This window comes from Charadrius vociferus, unplaced genomic scaffold, assembly GCF_000708025.1.
Source record: "Charadrius vociferus isolate BGI_N301 unplaced genomic scaffold, ASM70802v2 scaffold498, whole genome shotgun sequence".
Taxonomy (NCBI): Eukaryota; Metazoa; Chordata; class Aves; order Charadriiformes; family Charadriidae; genus Charadrius; species Charadrius vociferus.
Window position 1 is genome coordinate 2,105,910 of NW_009649588.1, and position 24,699 is coordinate 2,130,608.

The following is a 24,699-nucleotide window of genomic DNA, read 5'->3' on the forward strand; positions in this document are numbered from 1 at the left end:
TGGAGGTGAAAAATGGGACAAAAGCAGGAGGAGTGTCTCCTTCTTAAAAGTCAAGGGAAAAAGGGCAAACCGGGAAGGAACGGAGGCCCTGGGAATGGGAAAAACTAAACAATCTGCTGTTGACTTAAGCCTTAGGGGAAATTACCCTAACACAAAATAGCAGCAGTCTTGTTCAGAGATGGTACAGCAAAGCTGCAGAAATCAGGGACAGAAAAAGTAAATCCCCCCGGTTCCATTCCAATCACAGTCCAAGTTCAGTATCACTGCGCGATTGTGAGGCCTCGGTGAAATCAGCAGAGCATTTGATGTCAGAAAATTGACCCCATGTTTCAACAGCAAAGAGGCCGCAGCAGTCTCCACGCGCGTGAAGGTTCACATGCCTACACTGTTTTTCCTGAATGAGCTAGAACTCTTTAAAGCAAAAAAATATAAAATGAATAAAGATATTCCTGTCTGAAATGGTGATACTTGCAAGAACTTTTTCGTGTCTAGAGTACAATACATAGTTGGCTTCTAAGTAAATACCGTAAGCCTGGGGAAAGTTAAAAAAATGTGTCATGCAGCCAAGGTTTATGAAGAAAAACAACCTTCTCATTGTTGGTCCCTTTTCTTCCCACAATTAACAAGAAGTTTATATATATGTATCTGCAAGAGTCAGCAATACATGCACGGTAACATTTGTAAAAACGTTTTATCCTAATAACAAAAAAAAGGATTTTGTTTTTAAGGTGACATTTCATTTTAAAGATTTTGCAAAATAACTCTCTGCCGGGCTGATCTTCTATCCTATTAAAGCTTACGAAGACTTTTTATCAGAGTTATAAAGCCACTGAAAATAAAGATGCTTTAATGGACACTACATTAACTATGGTATTCTGAACATGGTGCAGCAGTATAGACCAGTAATATTTCTTCTTCGTGTAAATGTACAGCGCAGTATAGGCAGTACGCATGGATAGTCACAGATCCCTAGCATTATGCCAAGATGACAGAGTACTTGTCTTTTTTTGTTCGTGTGCTGTAATTTATCTTAAAAAAAATGGACTCAGGTTTTCCTGCATACTACGAAAAGTGTCCAAGAGAATGTCATAATGGCATTACTCCTGCTCGAAAAGCTAATCTACTTTACACTGTCCTCCTTTACCAGGCACTGTCACTTCCCAGAAACAAAAGTATCCGCATACCACTTGCTGAAAATAAGTTGTAAAGCACTGTCAGTTGCTCTGCAGAAAAATGCCAATTATATCACAGGCTTTTCTTTCCTTAGCTTACAATATATGTAATGTTTGATGAAAACTGTGCCACGGCCTCATTTAGGTCCACACGATACAGATGTTATGCCATCCTCGATGGTGGAAAGAGACCACATTCAGAGTAATAAGGATCCGGGAGAGCGGTCCTCTTGCAGCAACCAGGTACTTGCACTGGACGATATCCACAGTCAGGGCAGTGCCATAATTTTGCAAAGCATACGATTTCCTCTTCAGGAATGTACAACTCTGGCTGTCATTTTAACACTAGAAGGATTTCAGCCTTTCGTATCATGACTTACCCAAGCTTGCTGATTTTATTCTTAACTTTGTCTTAAATTCATTTTAACTGACGTCTTTATTTTTTATATTTCCCAAGCAAGGTTTAGGGTGTCTCGACAAGCTTTTACACTGACTACATTGAAAAACTGAACTTCATTAATTAAAAAGACTTCAAATATCAGATGGAAATTTCACAAAGTTCTTTAAATAAAGACTCACTCATCCGCACACACCAGTATCTTTTGTATTTTTTTCCACCTATTTCTTTTCCAGACAGAATCTTTAATTCCCAGCTTTGTGGCATCCCAGTGGCAAAGGTGACTTGTTGACAGAACAAAAACCCACTTGCTCTTGTTTTTTCTTCATAAAAGGCTTTTTTTTGTGTTTTCCAGCCATCTAAGAGGTTCCTATACAGTGCATCGAATGGCAAGAGGAGCAAGAGGTAAGGCAAAAAAATACTGGGGGAAAGGACATTGCAAACAACAGCCTTGGTATGAACTGAAAGGAGATAAATAGTCATTGCCGAGGACAATAAGTGCCTTCAGTATCTCTCAAGATTTACACCCTATTTGGAAAGCATCTACAAACCCAAATCTGCTCAAGATCCCTAACAGGACTAAGCCTTACTGTGCCCAAATACAGGATCATATTGCAGAGTCTTTTCATTTGGGCTGCTCACATTTGTCCTCTAATTGTTAGAAGTAGAACGACCTTGTTGTTGGGGGGTCTCGGATCGGTTGCCTCTCCTATCACAGCCTATTGCAACCAAAGGAATCTACATTACAATAAAGTTACGCTGAGAAATAAGATGCCTTCTAGCCTGCTAAGGTTGGGTGGCTTTCTTCTCCCCCCCCACTTTAATTTTTTAAATGGTTTCTCAAGATTTTTTAGTTGAACTATGAACTACTCAGTGCCAAATGTTAGTTCTGTTCCTGGCAATTTAACACTGCTTAGTTTAGAGCTTTCAAATGATTATTTTAAAAATATTCTCTGGTTAAGACTACACATCTGCCCCTGTGAACATCTGTTTAGAAGCAGAATGCTGGTAGAAAGAGAGAATTACTCTGGTACACAGAAAATGTCTCCTCTTTCAATGTCTCACCTAAGCTGGTATTTCTGAGAAATAATGATGAATAGATAAACCTAAAACTTTTATCATGGCTGTTCTGTTGATTCTGATCATGGGTCAAAGAGAAGCCGGTGGATTCCAGTAACGTATAGCCTGATGTTATGACATGCCCTTTTGCTAAAGTTTTATCAAAAGTATTCCTAACAGATTGCAGTTTACGTTACAAGAACACATCTGCCATACTCTGTAAAATCAGTCAACTCAATTTAGTTTTCAATGTATTATTTTACACAATGCTTTTCAAGAGGTTTTCTTCCAGGGATGTACATTTCAGGGATCACCAATGTTGGTAGAAAACCTGAGCATGAATATATGCTGTATGAGCACACCAACACGCACAATTCTGTACCTGCTCTGTCATCTGGCTTCCAAACCATATTCCCTCTACCCAGACCCCCAGATAAATCCATAAATAGAAAAGGTAAAAGACATTAAAGTCCAGTATCGGATTTTCTCTCTGTTAGAGTAAGCTCTTCCCTGTGAAGAGTTGGCACCATTCAATTCAGGCTGCACATAGCTGCTGTAAATGAGAAAATGTCCTAGGAAGGAATGTGAATCCCCATCCCTATGTATTTGATACATTTAAATCAGGCCATATAGTCACTGTTATTAATTAGAAACAGTGTTGAAGTAAAAACATTTTAAATAAACCCCGGGACTGAATGTTAAAGCTGTCATTTTTTACACGGCCTCATGATTCAAGGATTAATGGACCTTAAAACAACCATAAACCACCGAGGCCCCCGTTCTGGTTTAGAAGAATAAGAATAGTTTTATTTCTGCTTCAGTCTGCCAGTCTTAAATTCATTGTGTGTCAGTGGGCACTGTAAACACTTTTAAGTATTTTGACATTGTGCTATAAGATGCTGCTAATCTGTTTCCTACCTGACCTTCACCAGTTCTGTGCACCTTGCCAGTCCTAGAAAAAAGAAAAGCAAGCAAACTAATGAAAAAGATATCTATATAAAATACGTACACCGTATCTGTAGACACAAATACAGCCGTATAAAACCGGAATAATATTTGAAATATTTAGACTTCACTTTACGATAACTCTTTCACAGGAGCCTTTTCTGTACCTGTATTTTTTTTCAATTTCAACTTTTCCTTGTCTCCATGGATGGATGGAAGGTATAATCCAAAGGGTGAGAGTACTTGTGAGGCAGGAACTTTTCAGAACTAAAGGCTGCAGTTCTGAAGTAAGATCAAGAATGCAGAGTGCATTTCTGGAAGGCCAACAAGATGAAGTAATCACTACTATTTAACAAAAAAGCACACCCAAACAATATTCAGCAGTACAATCATAAAGGGTGCTTGGAGTTGTGATTACACTGGAATTCAAGTATGTGCAGTTATCACTGGATACAGCAGTGGGATACCGGACTAAACAAAATAATGACTGATAAGCAGAAAAAAATATTATTTTATCTATTTTTAACCTTATCTGATGTGAAGGTCAGACTTTCTGTGGTTTAAGGATCAGAACACCAAAACTGGAACTTGGAAGGTTTCAAATTCCAACTCTCTTTCTACTGGCTGACCTTCTGACTGCCCCCACAAACGGTGCTCGACCAGGTTTTACTTAAGTCACACAACCCGGAAAACTGGGAACAGAAAGCAACTTCATTTAAAACAAATGTAGCATGTGAGTGAAGCTTAACTTGGTACATAAAGTACCCACTAATTTTCACTGTTTTCTGGTATATATAATGCCTTTTCCTCCATTGCTCATCAGCTTGGAACTGGAGTGCACCAGCTAAGGGGAACTTTGTTTCATGAGTTGTCTGGCTGACTTCTTTCCCCAAGGTTTTACGGCACCTATTTCAAATGTTACTTGGCTACCGACTTATTTTTCTAATTTGTCACAAAAGAACATCAAAAACCAAAAAGAAAGAACAAAAGGGGATCAGGAGGAAGCGCTACAGCTATCAGAATAAGATGCCACAAATATTTAGCAATTAACTTGATTGAAACCTAAAGTTTATCACCAGCATTGGTACTTGTTACCCAAAACAATCCTCTGTCACTTGCTTAGAAATAAAAAATAACTGGACTACCGTTATAAGGTACATAATAAATACTTTTGTCATTCCCATGCTAAAGGAATTTAACTTTCATCATCAGAAAAGAGCCAAATGGTTTGTTTTCAGTGTAAACGAGTAACTTGGTTTTAAAAGCCATTTTAGTATTGATGATTTACTTACAGACAGACAGAGATATACACAGACTTTTTTCCCCTACGAATCTACCTATCAAGGTAACTTTTGCTATAAACAGCATTCTAAAATTATCACATAAAAAACTATCAAGCACTAAATTAGAAAAAAACAGAATTTTGAAAGTGATAGTTAAATTTATGAAGCAATTCTGCTGCACTCACAGTCTTGTTGCTTGGCATGCAAGCAAATTCTAGGGCGCATATTTGCCATGCAGGTGAACCTCTTTGTATGGTATTGAAAGGTGGGAGAAAGGATGAAAGCACCAAAGGCTACACAATTACAGCCATGTGCAGAACACATGTACTTTGGACTTAAGCTTGTTTGCATGACTAATAGAGATAATATTGAATGTCTTTTCTCATCATTTCAATTTTTTTTTTTTTTTTTTTTTTTGGCTCAGTGCCTTTTTTGCTACCTCCAAGAGCTGTTAATTTTGTTCACTGCTGAGCAAAAGTCAAAGTCAGAGTCTAAACAGCTTGTAATGAGTTTTCAATGGCCCATCTCACTGAAATTGAGGGCAAAGGAGCAGCAGACTTAGACACTGTCAGCCCTCTGAATTTATTATTGAGGGAGCAACGCGTTCGGGAGAAAATACATAGAGGAGGGGCTGAGAATTCTGTCAGTTTTGCATTAAGGCTTTAACAAAGATGTGTATTACTTACGTAAAGAGCGTGACAACACAGATAAACACAGAGAAATCAATGTAATGTAGCCCAATTAACTGTGCAGCTTGATTGGTAGCAGAAAATGTTGCAGTAACTTTACTTGGCAGCCACTTAGGACTGGAAGTTTTAAGTCCTGCTCCCAAAAAAGTGATTAATACTTTGCTGAATACCTTAAAGTCACGATGAAACCAGGGGTTAAAGGGTGCTTCGCACTGATAAGGAGTCAATGATAATTTGTGAGTCCTCAGTAACTGTTTTTATAGACTGCAGAAAAAGGGTTATCTTTCACCTGTGCAGCCGTAACGCCGCCGTTTGTGAGCCTGTCAGACTTCACCCGCTGCTGCAGGGCTCTCGAACAAGTTTTCGTAGTTGTGCCTCTTCAAGTGTACGCTTGAATATATTTCCCTAACCTCTACATATGCTACACAGGCTCCTTAGCTTTTCTGCTTCACATTTTAGTTGTGGTCGGCTTTTTTCTTTATTTCCCACCAGTGCTATTACAGCTCGTGAATGCTATTGCTTCATCTTCACTGAATCTTGGATAGAAAATCACAGCTGTAAGCTGACCTACCGGCTCTATTATTTCAAAAACAAGCAATAAAGCTACTAGTAGGGCTTCTAAACCCAGGGAAGAGTTCTCAACAGAGAATTTTTGTATTTATAACTACAATTCTCTCTCTTCCCTGGAAGGCCCTAGTTGAGTCTGTGTCCTGACGGAAGCCAGGCTTCATGGGTAGATTGGTGAGGAACTGCAAGATTTTTAAATACTATCTGAAGGCCCAGTCCCAGACGAGAATGCATACAAGCAGCAACAGGCAAGAACAGGGGATGAGGTGGCAGACTATCAGTGATTTACTGGTCCTTATTTGGGATGATCTGAAAACACATTCACAGTTTCACACATTGCAAAGTCTGTTACCTCAACCTTTCAGCAACCAAGTCTTTCATTTTATCACAAATACTCCACATTCTATGTACGCACACTTCACTTATCTTTCTTTTTTTCTTATAATTACATATCCATAAAGAACTATGCTTCTGTGATATTTTATGCTACTTTTTCATGCATCACTACTTCTGCAGGCAATAGCACTTTGGAAAAGTTAGCAATAAAAAATGCAAGGCTTTGTTTGGCTTGATGTCATTTGGTTTAATGCCAACAAAGAAACACCTCCAAATCACATCAACATCTGATCCAACGTCAGCATTACTACGTTCCAGTCTTCTAACAACATTACATAAAACATCCTCACTACCTTTACCGAAAAGTTTTTACCTATTATAAAAATTGTAGTCATGTTTGTATTGAAAAAATATTTACACGTCTTGTTTGTCAGGCAGTGCCAAAGATGCACAGTCTGCACTCCTCCATGTTTTTGCAAACTCCATGTTTTTGCACAGTCCACCAACTCTGGAATTGCCTCTGACACGGATGCAAGAAAGAAAATCGTCAGAGAAGAGCTTAACAAGTATTCAGGTGAAATTGGAAGCCATAGCGTAACTTTTGCTCTCAAGTGTAGCTTCGTGGGTCGCCTTATTTTCCAATACATTAAAGGAATGAATTTCAAATTCAGTGCAACACACCACAATTTCCTCCGACGTCCAGGCTGAAGCACTGAGTAAGTTGGACAACCCTGATCCCTAGCATCCTTCCAGCAAACCACAATTTATCTAGGGACCCACGTGTAAAGTATAATACAAAGGTTGTCATTTGCTTACTCTAGTGATGTGCCCTATTACTGGTTCTTTTCAAAAAGAAAAAAAGGCAAAGTGAAGTTCTTGAACTCTCAGACAATATATTGTCCATACTCAGAGGCAGGGAGAGACTGAAATGTCTTTTAAGAAGACAAATTAACAACATTAAGAGGACAAGAAAAATTTGCACCGTGTCATTCAGTATTGCACAAAAGCACCAGAAAGAATTGTATGGAGCCAGTAATACATGGGTAGGAAATCACATGATTTAGTATAACTTACTGGGAATATATTCAACTCCTCTGTATTCAGTATTATTGACAAGCATTATATTCAGGTAATTGATGTTTAAATGCAAATGAATGAGAACACTATATCACCAGCAACAGAATTCACTATGGAGATACTGCGACACTGGGAACAAGTGGATAGAATATGAAGCAGCAAATAGAGAAGTGTTGACAAAAGGTACTCAAAAACACAATGAGAAGAGAAATGAAAACTTAGTTGAAGGAAAAAATATTTTACGATGTTGCTAAATCTTTCCAAATAGACTATGTGAGTCTACACGTTCACATGAAATCTCTTAAATTTTTCAAACAAGCATCTTTTAAAAAACCATACACTTAGTGTACTTTAAATTTTAAATTCAAATTCTTTAACTGGCAAAAAAAAAAAAAAAAGTGTAATATGTATTTGGTAGTGCCAGATAAAAGGGTTTGTATAGTTTGAGAGGAATGTCACATCCATCCTCTTTTGCATATGCATCACATAATAGCCTGTTTTATATAGGACATAAGACCTTTTCAAAAAGGGCCTCGAATGAATAATGTACTACAGAGTTGTGTATGTCATCACATATAATAGAAGAGTCTCTTGCACCATGTATTAGTGAGGATAGATCTCCTCTGCAATTCTATCATCACATAAAACACCTTCCAAAATTGTCACAGTCAGGTCAGAGCAAGCATTTCAATTTCTCATAGCACTACTTTCAGTTTTCCTTCCTCTCACGTTAAGTATCGTCAATAGGACTTCAGATACTTGTGCACACCATTGAGCAGAGAAAGTAAAGCACAGACCAGCAAATCATTTCACTGGCAGCTGGTCGCTGCTGGATCTTCCCAAGGATGCTAATTTGGACTGCGCAGCCTAGTTCACAAGAACGTTTATTTCCCATCTATACTAAACTAAGGAACAAGCAAAGTGCAACATCTTATTCCAGATGACTTCTGGGAACAGGGAAACAGGGAAAAGGGATATATCCTCATATCATTACCAATCAAAGGGGAGCAGGAGTTTTTCTTCTTCTCAAAGCCTTAACACCTCTAGGTTTGCAAGCAGAAATTAAAACACCGCGTCTATGCTGAAAACCCACATGATTCTAGGAGCAAACGATTTGGCCCTACACTTGCATTTCACTATTATGCCTATGTCGAAAAGCTCTGGTTTTTTCCATGGAACAGTGAACATTTATACAATCATTAAAAGCTCATCTTGCACCATATTTTTATCCTTCTCAGTTTTAATACATTTTTATAATTGCATGGAGGATATTCTAACCCTGTTTTTAGTGCAACAATAAAATTTATGAACCATGACAAACGTATCATACTAAAGACCACCCGAAGAATAACAATGTGCACGTCAATAGAAGAAACCTGGGCTTCTGCCTCGTAGGAATTTAGGATTTGGGGAGCGGGGACGAGAAACACTTAAGATAGTATCCCCTTGATAACTGTGAAATGGTAACAAGATCACACTTCTTTTTTCTAAGCAAAATGAAGCATGTGGCGTTATAAAAGACAATTTTTTACAAACATGCTGTGTAGACAAGTTTAGTTGTAATGAGATTTCGAATGAAAAAAATTTAGTTTGTGTGCAGATTTTACTGATTTCATCATCATGCTTTCTGGATAATAAACGCAGTATCTAATTACCTCACAGCTCTTGCTGCACAAGACCTATTTCCAAACCCATTTCCAATATTCCTGTTTTCACCTGTGCAAATTTCTGCATGGCCCCCACTCCGTCACCACGGCTGCTGACAGCCTACTGGCTGAGCCTGCTGCAGATAATATTCTACGAAAGTAAATGGTTTTCAATTAGAAACCCCTCAGAACCAAATCTTGTTTTCACCTCCTATTATTGATTAGAAAAACATTTAAACATGCAATCACTAAAGAACACGCATGATCACTTCTAAAATTCACTAAATTCTAATGATGTTTAAATCGGGTATTTTCTAATGAAATATGGGCTGTATGCGAGAGCGTGTGTACATTTCTGGAGTTTCTCTGGTGCTTCATTATAAATACCGTATTTTTAAAATAAATCATGCAAATGGGGGAGTAGGGAAAATCCATTTCAATACTTAAATTTCCCATATTATTCCAAGTCTCCCTAACATATCACTTCACCTCCTCCAAATAAGAATAAAGACATAAACAAACAAAAAAAGAAATACCCTGTTAAGGTTCAGGCAAAAGCACAGATAATCTACCCATTTTTTTAAACAGTTATTGTGACAAAACGGATTGAAAAGGTATTGTAGATACAAGAATACATAAATGAAATGCATCCCACTGGAAAAGCTTTTTTGCTCACATTGTCATTTACAGCTTCTGAATTAATAGACCAAGAAAGGCACCACAGGCACCAACAAAATGCAGTAAAACCATTGGCAGCCAGTGGTGTCTCAAAGTTTAATTCCCCTGGGGAGAAAAGGACACTGCCTAATCTGTATTCAGTCCTGACATTGTCCACATCTGATATGGAACATTAGCTACTAACTCTCTCAATAGACTAGTGTCCTTCAGTTTATATTACTTTATGTTAATAGTAGAAAAATTACACACAACATCATTTATCATTGTTATACTGTACTATACAACCCATAGCTTATTTTAATATATTTATTTACCCCTAAGAGGTACAGAAATTTAAACATATATCTCTAAATCTATATAAATTTAAAGATAAATATATAGTGCCAGTACCGGTGCAGAGCTTCAAAAGGGATATCCCCCTTAAAAATGTATTTTAATTGTACATATAATCGAGCGAGTGATCACATTGTTTTAATATGAGAAAATCATGTTATTTGTGTTATAAATCTTACAGAATCAGTACATACCACAGTGTTGCACCTTAATCATAATTTATCTTTTGATGTATTTTTTTAGTCCCACTACAAGCAGCAGCTCTGTCGCTCTATTTTCACATCCTTCTTCTCCCTCAGCAATCTGCCCTTACACTATTTACCCAGAGCTCAGGTAGGCAAGCTCAGTCCTCTTTAAAGTAAAAAAACTGCAGTTCATGAATCAACAAAGAACTAGGAGTTACTCTTTTCTGGATCACGATCTACTTCTCAATGCATCTAAATTTCAATTAATCTGGTTAAAAACACTCGTGCAGTCAGTGATGTGTGCTGTTTGCCTGGGCTATCCAGAAAAGAAAAAAGACGGCAATGATGAAGAAGAGAGAGAGAAATCTATACTCTATTCAATGTATATTGCTTTAACTTTAGTTTTTAAAATCTAAGATGTCAAAAAGCTTACAAATGAAGGATCCATTTTTCAGAAGGGGTAATTTTCTACAATCATCCAATCACACTGAATTGCAGGTAATAATTCCTACATAAAATTCAGAAGGGTTTTTTTTTTTTGCTAATGGGAACTGTTTTTATTTCATTTCATACAGAAATGTTATTTTAAAGGTTCACGTAAGGGAAAATGTAACACAAACACAAATACCTTTTTTTCCCAAGCATTAGTATCCTTCTTATTACAAAATTCCATCCTATTCCCAAGCTGAATTTGTGCGACTTCACCATCCAGTCTTATTCCACCCAAACTTCCTCCATCGTGCCTCAGTGCTGTAGAATAACTCACTGAAGTCCAACTGGTTTTAGAACAATTACTCCAGATTGACTGGAAGTTAAGTAGAGTGACTGACAACACTAGAATATCTTGGGATGGTGAACACCCTTTGGTTTTACTACTCACCAATGAACGTTTCTGCTAAACTGCCCTGAAGACAGCAAAAAACAAGCAAACCTCTCATACATAAGATTATTAGGAAAGAACGCCGTAGCCCATCTCTGCAAATATTCAGTGAGGCATTTTCTCAGGTGAGATGGTTTCAGATAGCGTTACTGAGCAAGAATACTCGAACATTTTCCAGGTACAAACTAAGTTCAGATTCTGAGATGCTGTTGAATACTGCAGCATTTGTCAAGAAATCACGACCACAGCTTCCTTGTGGCAAGGAGAGCAGGTTACAGAAGAACCTCTTTTGCCATAAAACACTGGAAGGATCAGATCCTTAAACAGTCAGAATTTCCATTTCACAGCAGTTTTTCCCAAGTAAGAACAGAGTGATAAATTCAACATTTGACCCTAGAATTTGTAGGGCAGCAATGAAAGAATATATTCCATCCAACAATGTTTTTAATCTATTTTAGAGGGAAGAGACACACTTAAGTGTGCTTTGAACTTTTCTCTACTTAAAAAATAACTTAAGTCGCACTTGGATAATGTCTGTTCACAAAAAAAAAATAAAATCAAACATGACAATTAAAGAGGAGAGATTGAACGTAAACGTTATCACAACCGCGCTAGCTTATATTCACAAACACGATCAACTTTCCGCTGGGGGTGTGCATTTATTATTTGCACTACAACCGTTACAATGAAAAAAAACCCCTACCCTCTGTCAGGAAAAAAGACATGTGAAAGAATTGGTGAGTTTATACTACGGTGCTCTAACAAAATGAAGGCAGACAGACAGACAGGCTGGTAGATGGACGTTCTCGCTTGCTCATTCATTAAGGTCATCTCCTGACCTGTGTGCCGCTAAGGAAAAGGCAACAGCTGTTTCCAGTATCAGTGGCAAGAATGATGGAAGTGAATTAATCCACAGATGGAGACCAGCACCTGAAGGGACCAGTCTGGTGAGCAACAACAGTCTTTGCCTGAGAAACACACTTAAATGTTACCATATGGAGCGCTAACAGAAGACAGAGGGGAATGAAAAACTCTGCACATCGTGTTATTGCCGCAAAAGCTTAAGTATCGTATTATTGATAAGGATAAGAAACAGACCGTGTGCCGAGGCATTTCTGATTTAGAATTCATAAGCTATCAAATGAGTTAAGACACCTTAATTAAGAGAAACTAGGTGATTAAATTACTGAACTACATGGAAAGATTCCACCCAAATAAAACAGTGTAAAAAAACCACTGCAAGAGAACGGAGCCCAGAGATGCAAAAGACCCATTAAAATCTGAATCAATTCCCCCCCCATGATATACTTTCCAGACTGAAGATGCATCAGCTGTTAAGCTGATATGACACTTCATGTTAGTCAAAAGGCTGAAAAGCTGCAATCATGTTTTATTAAAATAACTACACATACTGGGCTGGGCTGAGGGAGAGTACCAGAGTGCCAGAAAACAAGAACAATTAATTTAATGTCTCTGAACTCTTACAAGTAGCATTCGCAGTTCAGACACCAGAATATAACTGTCCATCTTTATTTGAATGCATTTTCTACACATGGCTTCAGGGTCTTTTTTGGAATAACAGATGGGAAGAAACAGAGCTGCGCTCTCAGAAATGCTGAAAAATAAAGCTCAAATATATTGACAAAGATGGAGAAGGGGACAGCAAATATTTGGAGATCACTGGCCAGTTTCATCTCTCCCTTATGAACCGTAAAACTCACTAAAATAAGGAAAACAAAGGCTTGCCCAGTTAGGAAGCCCGTGTCCTGCAGCACCGAGGGCTGCGTACTGGTATTGCACGAGGGCAAAGGAGAAACCTCTCTTTACCACCCAAACCACCACCTGGGGCAGAATTTGACGGATAATTTTCACTCCGCCAGTTGACAGCAGGCGGCGGTACCTCTGAGGTCTTCTCTGGGCGTTTCATCACAGCAAGAAATCCCAGATTAAACTAAACGGGCAGGTACGACTCCTCGGTTCTGAGCGCAGGTAGTTGTGCAAGCGCCACACTCTGTGCGCTCCTTCCTCACGCTCTTTCATCGAGTTTTATTCCGCATAAGCAATTGTGAGCCTGCAACAAGCGTGTTCATGTTGCAGAACAAATCAGAGGTTTTCCTGGATTTTTGCTCCCTGAAGTGTGCCCCCAGGGTATCAGCTCCGGGATCATCAGATTAAGAAGTAAGTGTGCGTACACTTCTACTTCTGAAGCTTTTTTAGTGTTTACATTAAAAAATACATTTTAAAGTAGTATTAGCCCTAAGATGTCTATAGATCTCTAAACTGAAACTCGGGGAAGCAAGATTTCAGCCCACTCAGGCAGCTTTAGATGAGGAGGAAAGGTTTACCTACTTTAAACGTACTTTTACATTTCAATAGGTTAAAAAAGCTTCACTCCAAAATGAAATTTTGCAGGTCATTTACTGATTATGATTAAATCACCTTCATTTATTACCACATGGAAAATAAGCCACTGTACTCTACATGGGAGGTAATCTTAACTGCGTAGCAATTTATTCAAATGCTCAGAAGTTAAAATCACTTCTGGGCTGTTCACTCATTAATAAGGGCAGATGGATGGCAGTTTGAGATATTATTTGAATATCTTTGAAATATAATTCCGAGTTTATATAGGTCAAAGGGGTTTCCCTGTTTACGTATTCAAAACTGTACAATATGAAGACAGATACATTTCAAGATGGGATTCTGTGAGGAGGTTCAGCCTCTGGGGTAAAACGAGTGCCACGCAAATACACGGAATTTCTCCTGCGCTATTTTCTTCATAATGGGTATGCAGGTTCCATTAACGGTGAACAAACACAGCCAAGGCAGCAGAAGGTAGCTGTTCTACAAAGACAAGTAAACATCAGTAACGTGACATTGCCTTTTCCAAGGAGCACCTTTTATAAATTGTTTCCAAGGGTTTTGTAAAATCCCTGTTCTCCAGTCCCAGCTGGGAAACCAAGTCTTTCCCACTCCTTTCACGCGGATCCCACAGCAGGTGCTTGAGTGAATGGATTTGGGTGCTGCAAAGCATTTTTGCTAAGTATTTTGCCCTTGTCAGGTGGTGCCTAGTTGTATAACGGTGTCTTGCTAACAAAAATGAAGCATCCTATCATAATTTCAGAGCATCTTCTCTATTGGATGGGGGCAGGGAGGCAATGGTTAAGTACACCAACTATGTCTCTTTAATTAGGTCATTAATCACCATCCTTCAGAGCTCTTGAGAACCCCATATGCTTAAGCTTTAGAAAAAAATTCTTCTCAGCTCTGAAACCAGTAAAGTACTTTTACCATTCCTAGCAGAACAATAATCTGAGCGTTTACCTATCACTTAAATTCTTCCATGCATATATTTTCATCGGTGCACTGGCTGTTCCTCTCCAATCTCAGCTTGTTGGAGTCCAAGAACAAGTCACCAAGCTCCTTCCCCGTACCCCAGGGGGGAAGCTCTGTTCTCATCTGTAATGACGTAAATCCCGAGCAACTTATTTACATCAGCGAAGTCACCCAGAGGTCACAGAGAACTCTTTTGGCTTCCTTTGCTTCATCCTTTTGCTTTATCCATTACTTACATCTTTTAAAAAACAACAGGTGCTGTAAACTAAAGTGTACGCAGCAGAACTCGGTTTCCAAAATGATCTGGGGTTTGAAATGTGGCTACAGAAAACCCCTGCGCAAAATCTGTGCTGCAAAAACTTACATTGGCTCATGGAAAGTAAAATGCCTTCTAACCAGATTATGAGACTGAAAGGGAGCATCCAATTTTCTAAATTTAAGCTATATAACACAGATCACTGAATTTTATCCAGTTTCTTCTGTATTCAGAGCAATCACTCACATATGACTAAAGCATATTTTCCAGAAGCAGCTAGTCTCGAAACATTCATAATTATCCCTTTTTACAATACTATTGCTGCTGTGTATTACTCTGACTTCATGTGAACAGAGAACTGGAAACTAAACTCAGCCGCAAATCCCACAAAACTTTACATAGTTCAGAACTCCCAGTGCTGAAGGTGTTTTTTGCCCTGTAACGAGGATATCATGTATAAACACCACAAAGAAACCCACCTTTGAAAACCTGAAGTATATCTTCCAGATAGGCTAAAAAAGCTGGCAAATAACTAAAAATGCCATTAAAATGCACAGACGATTTTTACAGGTCCCTTGTAGTCATCATGAGTCAGAATGGAGATACCTAGAAACAGCCTTGACTTTCCACGGGCACGTGGAAGCGCAGCGAGGGTAGCACAGCCACGTCGCACGCGCAGGTGTGCGTAGCACACTTACAGCGCATTCTGGCCCCAGGGACAGAAGATGACAACAGCAGTCTGCCTAAATGTGCCCTCTACCAATGGCCCTGAGATGGAAGGCAGTCTGCCAAAAATTAATAATTTATATTAGGCTTTTTGTAGCTTTTTAAGAATTTGTAATCGCACCGGAGATGAGTGGATATTTACTCCATTTCAGTATGAGTTCTGTTATTTTCAGCTTAATTTAATAATAGCCTAATCCTAGAAAGTGCTGAGCATCCACAACTTCTAATGACATCAGCATGAATGGTACGGTCTGCATCTCTCAGAAGTGGGCCCCCAAATCCATAATTTTCAGCTAACTTCACTTTCTGTAATGTGTTATCTGCTTTTTCCGAGACAGGCTGTAAGTGGCTCCACGATGGACTCGGATGCACTATACCGAGTTGCTTCTGAAACAGTAGAGTGTGGAAATGTGGTACCCAAGAGAGTCAATAATTCTAAGATTTACTAGATTCATACTACACCGAATGCATACAAAGATACTGAATGGCAACAGAGAATATTATTAAGGCACCCTTCTTTTAACACACATGAAATACTCACACACTTCTTATATACCGCTACCACCAACTGACCTAATGTTCTATCAATAAAGCCAATAAACTCCAACACATATCCTAACATATTCTACATCTCAGATTTTGTTTCACCTGCACTGCAAGTTAAAACCTTAGTTCCACACAGAAAGACAATGACTGTCTCCAGGATAATCAAACTCACGTCAGTATTTTGTCTATGGCAAAAATAAGTCTGAAATTCACATTTTATACTATGCGGTGATGGTAGAAATGATGTCTTTGTAATACCTAGAACAGAATTTCCCACATGGACCCAGATCAATACCATCTTCTTAATTATCCGTTTGAAATATGAAAGGCAACCAGCCAAGCACTGCGTGCATTTACTCCAAAGGCTCGGACGGGATTTTTAGACACTATTAGCAAAATAAACTTGGGATTTGTCTGGTGTATGTCTACTTACAGTGCATCTAGAAAAAAAAGAATGCTTCTTTGGGAGGATTGGAACGATGAGAGGGCTACTGCCGAAACTGAGGGAGAGTCTTTCCCATCTATTTCTTCTATACGTTCCAGAAGCTGTAACTCCCTCTAGTACGTGAAGGGTTTGCACATCCCTCTCATCCTTCCCCGCACGTGGGCACGTGGGACCGCCAACTCTCAGCACTACAATCCAATAAACAGGGAAGATCACAAAATACTATGTAGGCACAAATTGAAGGAGCCATTGGGCATCTCAGCATTCTTGGGACTCCTTGTAGAAGCTGGGGGGGCGTTACTGAATAGCAAAAGGAAACACGGCCTAAGAAAGACAGGAAACACACTTTTACCATCATCAAAAAAAAATGCTATGCAAATAGTTTTTGGCAAAAATTGAATAAAATAACAGATCGCTAACTAATCCGATTCTAGTATGAACTAACACCCCACCACAATATAAACTATTATCTGTAATTATTTGTCCCGGTGAATTATTAATATGCATTTACCAAAGGATTTGGGGGGGGGAAGCTTTCCTAAGAAGGAGGAGGGAACAAAACTAAGTTAATAAATCATTCTGCCTCAGATCTCTGAAAGATGTGTTGGTGATGATATTTTACACTTTTGGTAATTTCATAGCTACTGGCTTAGCTTATCTACAGTCTGCCACCAAATTACACCTCGCATTTGAAAGAATTCAGCCTGTCTATTTAAAGGGTGGATGTTTGTCCCTTTTTCTTTTTCTTTCAAAGCTGAGCTTTCCTTCTAGAGACATGGATTGAACAGTTCTTGCCTGGCCTATGGATTAATCAGAATTTAAATACTGTATTATTTCAACAGGCACTTCTAATATCTGTGTTTCCTGCCATGAAATGTAATTAGGGAAAATTAATTTACCAGGGGACCTCTGAAGCTTTACCTTCTTCCCCACTGCGATTTGCGCTGGGCGACATTCAAATGTAATTCCCTTCCATTCCAAGTATATCAGGGCTATCCTCCTCTAGACTGCCTCCCAGCAGAAAACGTCACCCAGTATTTGGAAAGGTCACAAATGTGACATTTTTCCAGTAAGATCTACTGTAGCAGCCGGCTTCAATAGGTTTATCGTTGTTAATGAAAACAATTGGAAACACACTGAGCACCTTGCTTCACGACTTAAATCAGTCTCTAACTATATTAGAGATGCAAGCCAGTGCTCCAGGACAGATTATCTCCCTGTGAGTCTCTGACGGACCTTTACTGTTTGTAAATGCAGCTGGTACTCACTCGTGTCAGGTAGGATAATAAACGAGGTACACCTCAGTTCACATCCTTTGTATTGGTTTTCCTGTTATGTTCTTAACCTATACCATCCTTTCTTTTTCAACATTGATTTTGATTTGGAGGCCACGTACTAATATTCAGCCGCAGTGCAATATTTTTATATTTGACTTCAAAAATCTTTTTGCAGCTGGATGCAAAAGCTCCGCGGGCTGCAGGCCAGCCTTTAGAAATTCCTCTTACGCAGATTATCTGGAGACAGAAATGGCGAAACACACCGAATCATCTGCTTGGTAAACGCAGCCCACCTTTCGCAATTGGGTTTGGAGGATATTCACTGTGAAACAAAGGCCAGGGCAGCCCGCAGGAATGAGTTACAGAAGTATGTTCTATTTAACTCAACAGTGTCAGGCATATAACGTGCCCTTTATATCTATAGTTTATTTTAACACATATCAAGAAGACAGAAAATTAGTGATCAATGTAGAAGGGAGCATGAGGTTTCATTATAAATTAATGTAGGAAGACTCGGATTTCAATGATGAAATGAACATGAATCTTAAAAATTGTCTGTCTTTATGAAACAGATGAAAATTATTACAGTATATAACTTTTTGGTGACATTTTACTGCAAAGGGCATATTGTTACAAAATTTAGCAATGATGTAGCTAACAGAAATACTGCAGGCATAGATAAGATTATTTATGTAACATGATAAAACATGAAACATGGATGTGTTTGAGTCATGGGGTTGCAGAGTGGGAAAAATACTTTGCCCTGCTCTTAAATGAACCCTCCTGTTAAATCAAGGAGCAACACAGATGGGACTTATTGGGAGCCAAGTTTGCACACCAGTAGTCAAATGCAGTCCACACCGTTGCTTTCTGTGCCCAGAAAGCTGGGGGAAATAAAAAAGAAAAGGGAGACAGTGCAAGAAGGGTTCAGAGAACTTCACTTGGGTTTCCACTTTAATGGTGGGGTTTTTTCCCCTAATACCAACCATCCCTGCAGCAACATGGGAATACACTGGTAACTGGATGAAGAAGTCACCTACTGAAAATGAAATTGAGTAAATGTGTCATCTGCGAGTAGTGACCTTGCAACACAGAACTGGTGGAAGATTGCTGCAAAGTCATTCCACTCCCCAAGCCAGAGCTAGAGAAAACGCGTTATCTCAGAAGCAGCCCTGGCTTAGTGTTTTTGGAGGCCTGGAATTAAATTCAGATTCTGGGATATTTCCAAGATGGAAAGAACCCATACATTGATTGACTTACATATACACATGATTGACTCACACATATACATGATTGACTCCTCAGAAATAATCACTACAATACAGAAAGTTCAGAGTTAACAGCAACAAACATTTGGCAGAAAAATACTATCTTTATCAGCTCAGTGAATCTTGGATATACAATCAATTTTTTAAAAAAATAAAACCCACACATGAAAACCAGACTGACTTATATGCGTAAAATTTGGGCAAACTCTGCTGGACACATTTCTCTAATGCAAATGTGATGGAGAAAATAGATTTTCACACAAAACTAAGGTCAAAATTAAGTTTATCTTGGAACCAAAATTTTAGTCTTGCCTAAGAAAATATTTTCCCATCTGTAAGTTTTCAACACTATTCTGAATTCAGATATAAATTACTTGCTATCCTTAATTAATAGAACCTATATTCGATCTTTGTCTTTTATTTTTGTTTCTCCTCCCTTGTCCGTCCTTCCTACCTTGCCAGGATAAACCATTCTCTTACATTCACAAGCTTCAACTCTACTCATACCACTGTGATTTTCTTTAAACAAACAGAAAGACACTAAAGGAAAGAAAAACAGTGAGAACCACCTGCAAACTATTATAAATTCTAAACCCACCCACACAGCCTGTAAGTTACAAGTAAATGAAAGCAAGAAGATTCAGAGAGAGAAATAAAGTGGGTTTGGGGTTTTTTTCCCACCTCTATAAATACCGTGCACGCAGATGATATAAAATCTTAAAGAAAATATTTTTTACACTTTTTGGTTGTGTGCAAACAACAATTTCAATTTCCTTCTTTGACTGGGAATGATTTAACATCATCCCTGTTATCTGAGATGTTCATGATGGGCTAAATCTTTATTGGCTGAAGATCACCCGACCTCAGTAGTGTGCCAACCGCATTCCCTAGCAAAGAGCCACAGAATTTACGGTTTTCCTGAATGGCCAATCTTCATCTGATTATCACACTGATATTTTTGTTGTTTATCAGATCAAAGAGGTCATCACTTCCTGAATACAATGGAGGGAGACTGGTCAAACAAAGCAAGCTATTGCATTTTTCTTACACTTGAAAAATCTTTGTTGTCTCTCTCATATCATCATGAAAAACAATCCACTACTTATATAAGAAAACTTTCTTCTGGAGAAAACAGAAAACCAAAGTCATAAGCTCTATTCTATGCACGCACCTCACAAAGATCTTCTGTTCTCATGCAGTTATGCTAGCTTTCATCAAAACTATTTCTTTTAGGAGCAGAAAGTAGTATTGCTGAGCTTCAAACTGCCTTCTAATGGTTAACTAGAAGGCAAAGCCCCCAGAGGTGATGTGATGGCTCTACTGCATCCAGAAGAATTTTGCTGTGGACGTGGGAAGCTAGGTTTTCACCTAGTAAATATGTAAAACACTGAAAGTGATCTAAATTATTTTCCTCTGGAAATAAACATAAAGTATAATAAATTCAGTTTACTACATTAAGATTTACAATTTCATTTTTACAACAGGTCTATCAGCATTCTGTAAAACTGAGAACCTCACTAAGATGTCAGCGTAAGAAAAGCCACTCGAGTATTAAAATGCTTATCACTTACATACTAACTGAACACAACCCAAGTGAATGAATTAAGTCCATTGCCACAGAATATACTGGAAGAAGTTCAAGATTAGAAAACACAGAACAATTTTTCTTTCACATATCTGCCTTACTGTTCAGCTGGATGAAATTTAACATAACTGTGCTTTCATTTATTGTATGTAATAATAAAGGCCCAATAGAAATACTATAAAGGTAAGAGAATGGTGCAGTATTTGCCTAAATGTAAAATAAACGAAGGACGCACTTATGAAATATGAATGCCAAGAATCACAAGGTCTGAGCCTGGCAACAGAGGAAATACAAAAGAATATTGAAACATCCATTTTAAAAAAATCAAAGAAGCTTTATGAGCAGAAGAGCCACCCCTGAAGTTTTTTGGACAGAACTTTCAGCAGGTTAATACAGCTACAGATATCTTACTTTGCATGTAAAATTGCCAAATTGGGACCTTGCAATGTGACTTAGAGCAGTAAGTAAGCTAAAAATCACAGGGCTTAATATGTATTACAATGAATAATACTGTTGAGTGCTTCCTACAACCGATTTAATTTTACTTTATTACTTTCTTCCCTTTGTGCCTTTGTTTTCTACCAAAGGATTTATTTATTTATTCATTCTTTTATTTCTTTATTTATTAAGGAGTGGTATCTGAGAAGTCAGCCCTCTTTGGAGAGGAGAACTGTGGATGGGAAGCTTCTGTGAAGTTACAGGTCTACACCAAAACATCGAAGTTCATCATGTGAGTTTACCACCTGCCTCTCGCGTCTTAATTTACTGACTCAGATATAAATCACCCCAAGTTTCTGAAACTTTTCAAAGTATTGTCTGTGAAACAAATTTAAAATCCAAACCATAAGCAAAGCACCAGCTCAATCGGTAGAAGAGCAGTGATCTTGTGCTGTGTTTTGTCACACGGGGACAGGGCTATTTGGGACCTCGGCTTTTTCAAAGTATGTTAGCTGTTAAAAACCCACTACGCATTGACACAGCACCAAAGTTTAGGAGGTCAAAAAATGTTCACCTACCACAAACCACAAAGAGAGGCTTTTGGTGTTAGCGGCAGCAAGAGAGTTTTCATGTAGACCACAAGTTTGACCAACACGGACCGAGCTCTGGCAGGGAAGGCCATGCCGGCTCTCGGCAAGTCCAAAGGTGCTGCTCAAGTAAACACAACACGTACTCCAAGAAAACTCAGCGACTCCACTAAACTGCTAGAGAAGAGGAGCCAAGGAAATTCAAGAAGATTAATAAAAAACAGCAGATCAGAGTCTGTCTTTTAAAAGGGTTCTTCATCTTTCCTGACCTAGAGTACTACCGGTCTACTACAAACTGATTAGGGGAAATACAAACGCTTTAACCTTACAGTGATGAAGCACTGAAGACAGCAGACGCTGCTCTTAAAGGAACAAAGAAAATAGTGTTTAAAAACACCCCAAAATTTCTATTCAACTCCGGACAGTCCCTGCACAGTGAGTTGAGAGCAGATCACGAGCACTGCTCAGCACCTGTCTAAACCCAGTGAAAACTGGGGACTTACTTAATGATCTTAGTTCTTTACGCTATAAGTACTAATATCTAGTCCTGATAACAGTGCAATTTCCATTGTGTACATGTATTTATGATGTGGGTATACACAGATTTTGTATGAACATTTAATAATGACACTTGTGATTCAAGTGCTCGTTAGCAACACACTTCTGTGAACGAGTTACATTATCTGCCTGTAACCGGTCATTTACACACTATCTTAATGCAACAGTGCTTGCTTAAAATAATTATGCGCACATCAGACATGCATGTGTTATACTTAAGTATGCTTTGTGTACAGACAGCGTATATGCTTTGGCACATACACAGACACATATACATATGATAGTAAATTTTATAGGAAAGCCAACAAAAAATAAGGTTTCCTACAACTTTGTTACAAGCCTTTTTTTAGCCCCTATGACTGTTATTCTGTGGTTGTAGGATTTCCTACCATCCTACTCCCCTCTCTCTGTATCACCTCCCCTCACTGAAAAAAATTCTGCTAGGCTGGCATCTGTGTTTACATGCACAAATGTTGTATGTACATATCCATCTGTGTCCATAGCTACCAAAACCAGCACTTGAAAGAAATTCCTTGAAAGTTTGAAGATTTCCATTTTCACTTTTTTTTTTTATTATTTTTTGTAGTTCTTTGGCTAGTTTACTCATTTTATTTTAATGTGTTTCATGAAATACTTTCTGCTAGGCTGGCATCTGTGTTTACATGCACAAATGTTGTATGTACATATCCATCTGTGTCCATAGCTACCAAAACCAGCACTTGAAAGAAATTCCTTGAAAGTTTGAAGATTTCCATTTTCACTTTTTTTTTTTATTATTTTTTGTAGTTCTTTGGCTAGTTTACTCATTTTATTTTAATGTGTTTCATGAAATACTTTTCCAGCCTATTAACTCCAGAATAATCCTGGACAGGAAAAATTCTGTTTACTCATGATTTTTTTTATTTGTGAAATATCGCCCACGATTTCTAAGGTAAGAGATACTGCAAGAGATGTCACCAGAACCTGAGCTGTCTTGCAGAGAGCAATATTACCAGTGTGTTCCACTCGCTCCTTCTACAAGACACATTCCACCTCCCTGACCTGCGCTGCTGCGGGGAACCTGGCCGCACTGCGAAGTTCTGTTTATCCCTCCATGGAATAAATCTGCAATGGTGATTATTCCGTGCTCGAGCCACCTGTCCTAATGAATAACCCTTCCCGGGTAGCTGTTCCCAGATATTGGAGTTAGTTACTCAAGCTTGAAAGACAAGTAGAGAAATTAATAACTGGCGCACACGCTCCTTAAACGGCACAGGGGCAAAATATGGAAAGCGGAATTCATTGCCGTGGCTTTCCTACAGTATCAAAAAAGGATTTGTGGGTACCAGAAGACCTGCATCAGTGTGAGCCTGACCAGACAGGCAGGTGAGTAGTACCATGACTGCATTTTCGCTTAAATTTGGGTAATTGAATGCTGATTATCATTTTACTTCAAATTTCTGAAAAAGAGAGAGACAGAGACTTACAAACGGATCACTGCAGCCTCACACGTCTTATTTAGTAGCTAAAAGAAACTGAACCAAAAGCCCTCCCGAGCTGATCCAGTGCCAGACTAGCACCATATTTTCTTAGATTACTGTTATTTTTAAACCCAGAAATTTTTCAGTAGATGGGTTTGCATATTACTTAGCTTTTTGAGTCAGTACTGTTTATAAAGAACACTGGTAAACATAGACTAACTGCCTTTGCCAGTCATTTCCAACAACGGATCCTTCTGAGCCAAGCAAACTGATGGTTTGTGAGCTTTGCTGCTTTTTTTGCCAAACAGTGCTGGATTGACTAGCGAAATTCTGTAACACAAACACACACATAATAACAAACAATGTCAAAGAAACACACATTTCAACAGCCCCTGGAAACTTCAAAGTATGCTTTTTGTGTGTTTGAAGTTGAAACAAGTAAGCAATACTGTTGTCTCCTTAATTTGTTGATTTTGGTGTTTCTCCAGACCTATAAAGACCAATTCAGTGACATGCAGAAAACCAGAACGCATTTGTTCAGCACCTTATCCAGCAAACTCCATGTTATATACAAAGATGAAGCTTTTTGTTAATGCTCTAGTTTACTGAAGATGCTTCCCTATTGTACTTATTTGCTGTGTCACAAAAAGTTATCTGTGTGGAGATTTAGTAACACCATTAAGTGAAATTCAAATGGACGTTAAGCATACATATAAAGCATCCTTATATCCAGTGTGTGTATGTTTAGATTTTTTAATACAAACTGACTGATTGCTGATGAAATTGAGTTAGCTAGTAGGTTTTTCGGGGTAGTATCAGTCACTCTGCAAATTATTCCATCAAAGAAAAAGCCAGAAGTACAGAACAGAGCAGAAAAAAACCATCAAATGTTCCTCACTATTCCGATACATCAAACCTGTTGTTTTAGAGCTGATGGGACAAGATTTTGTCTGGTGCGTTTTTCTAAGCA

General features: G+C 38.5%; 1 protein-coding gene across 1 annotated transcript in view; it reads right to left on the reverse strand.

The window, feature by feature from the left end:
- Positions 1 to 24,699, reverse strand: part of WWOX (WW domain containing oxidoreductase) — a 527,431-nt gene that overhangs the window by 214,581 nt on the left and 288,151 nt on the right. The gene's annotated exons all lie outside the window — the stretch shown is intronic.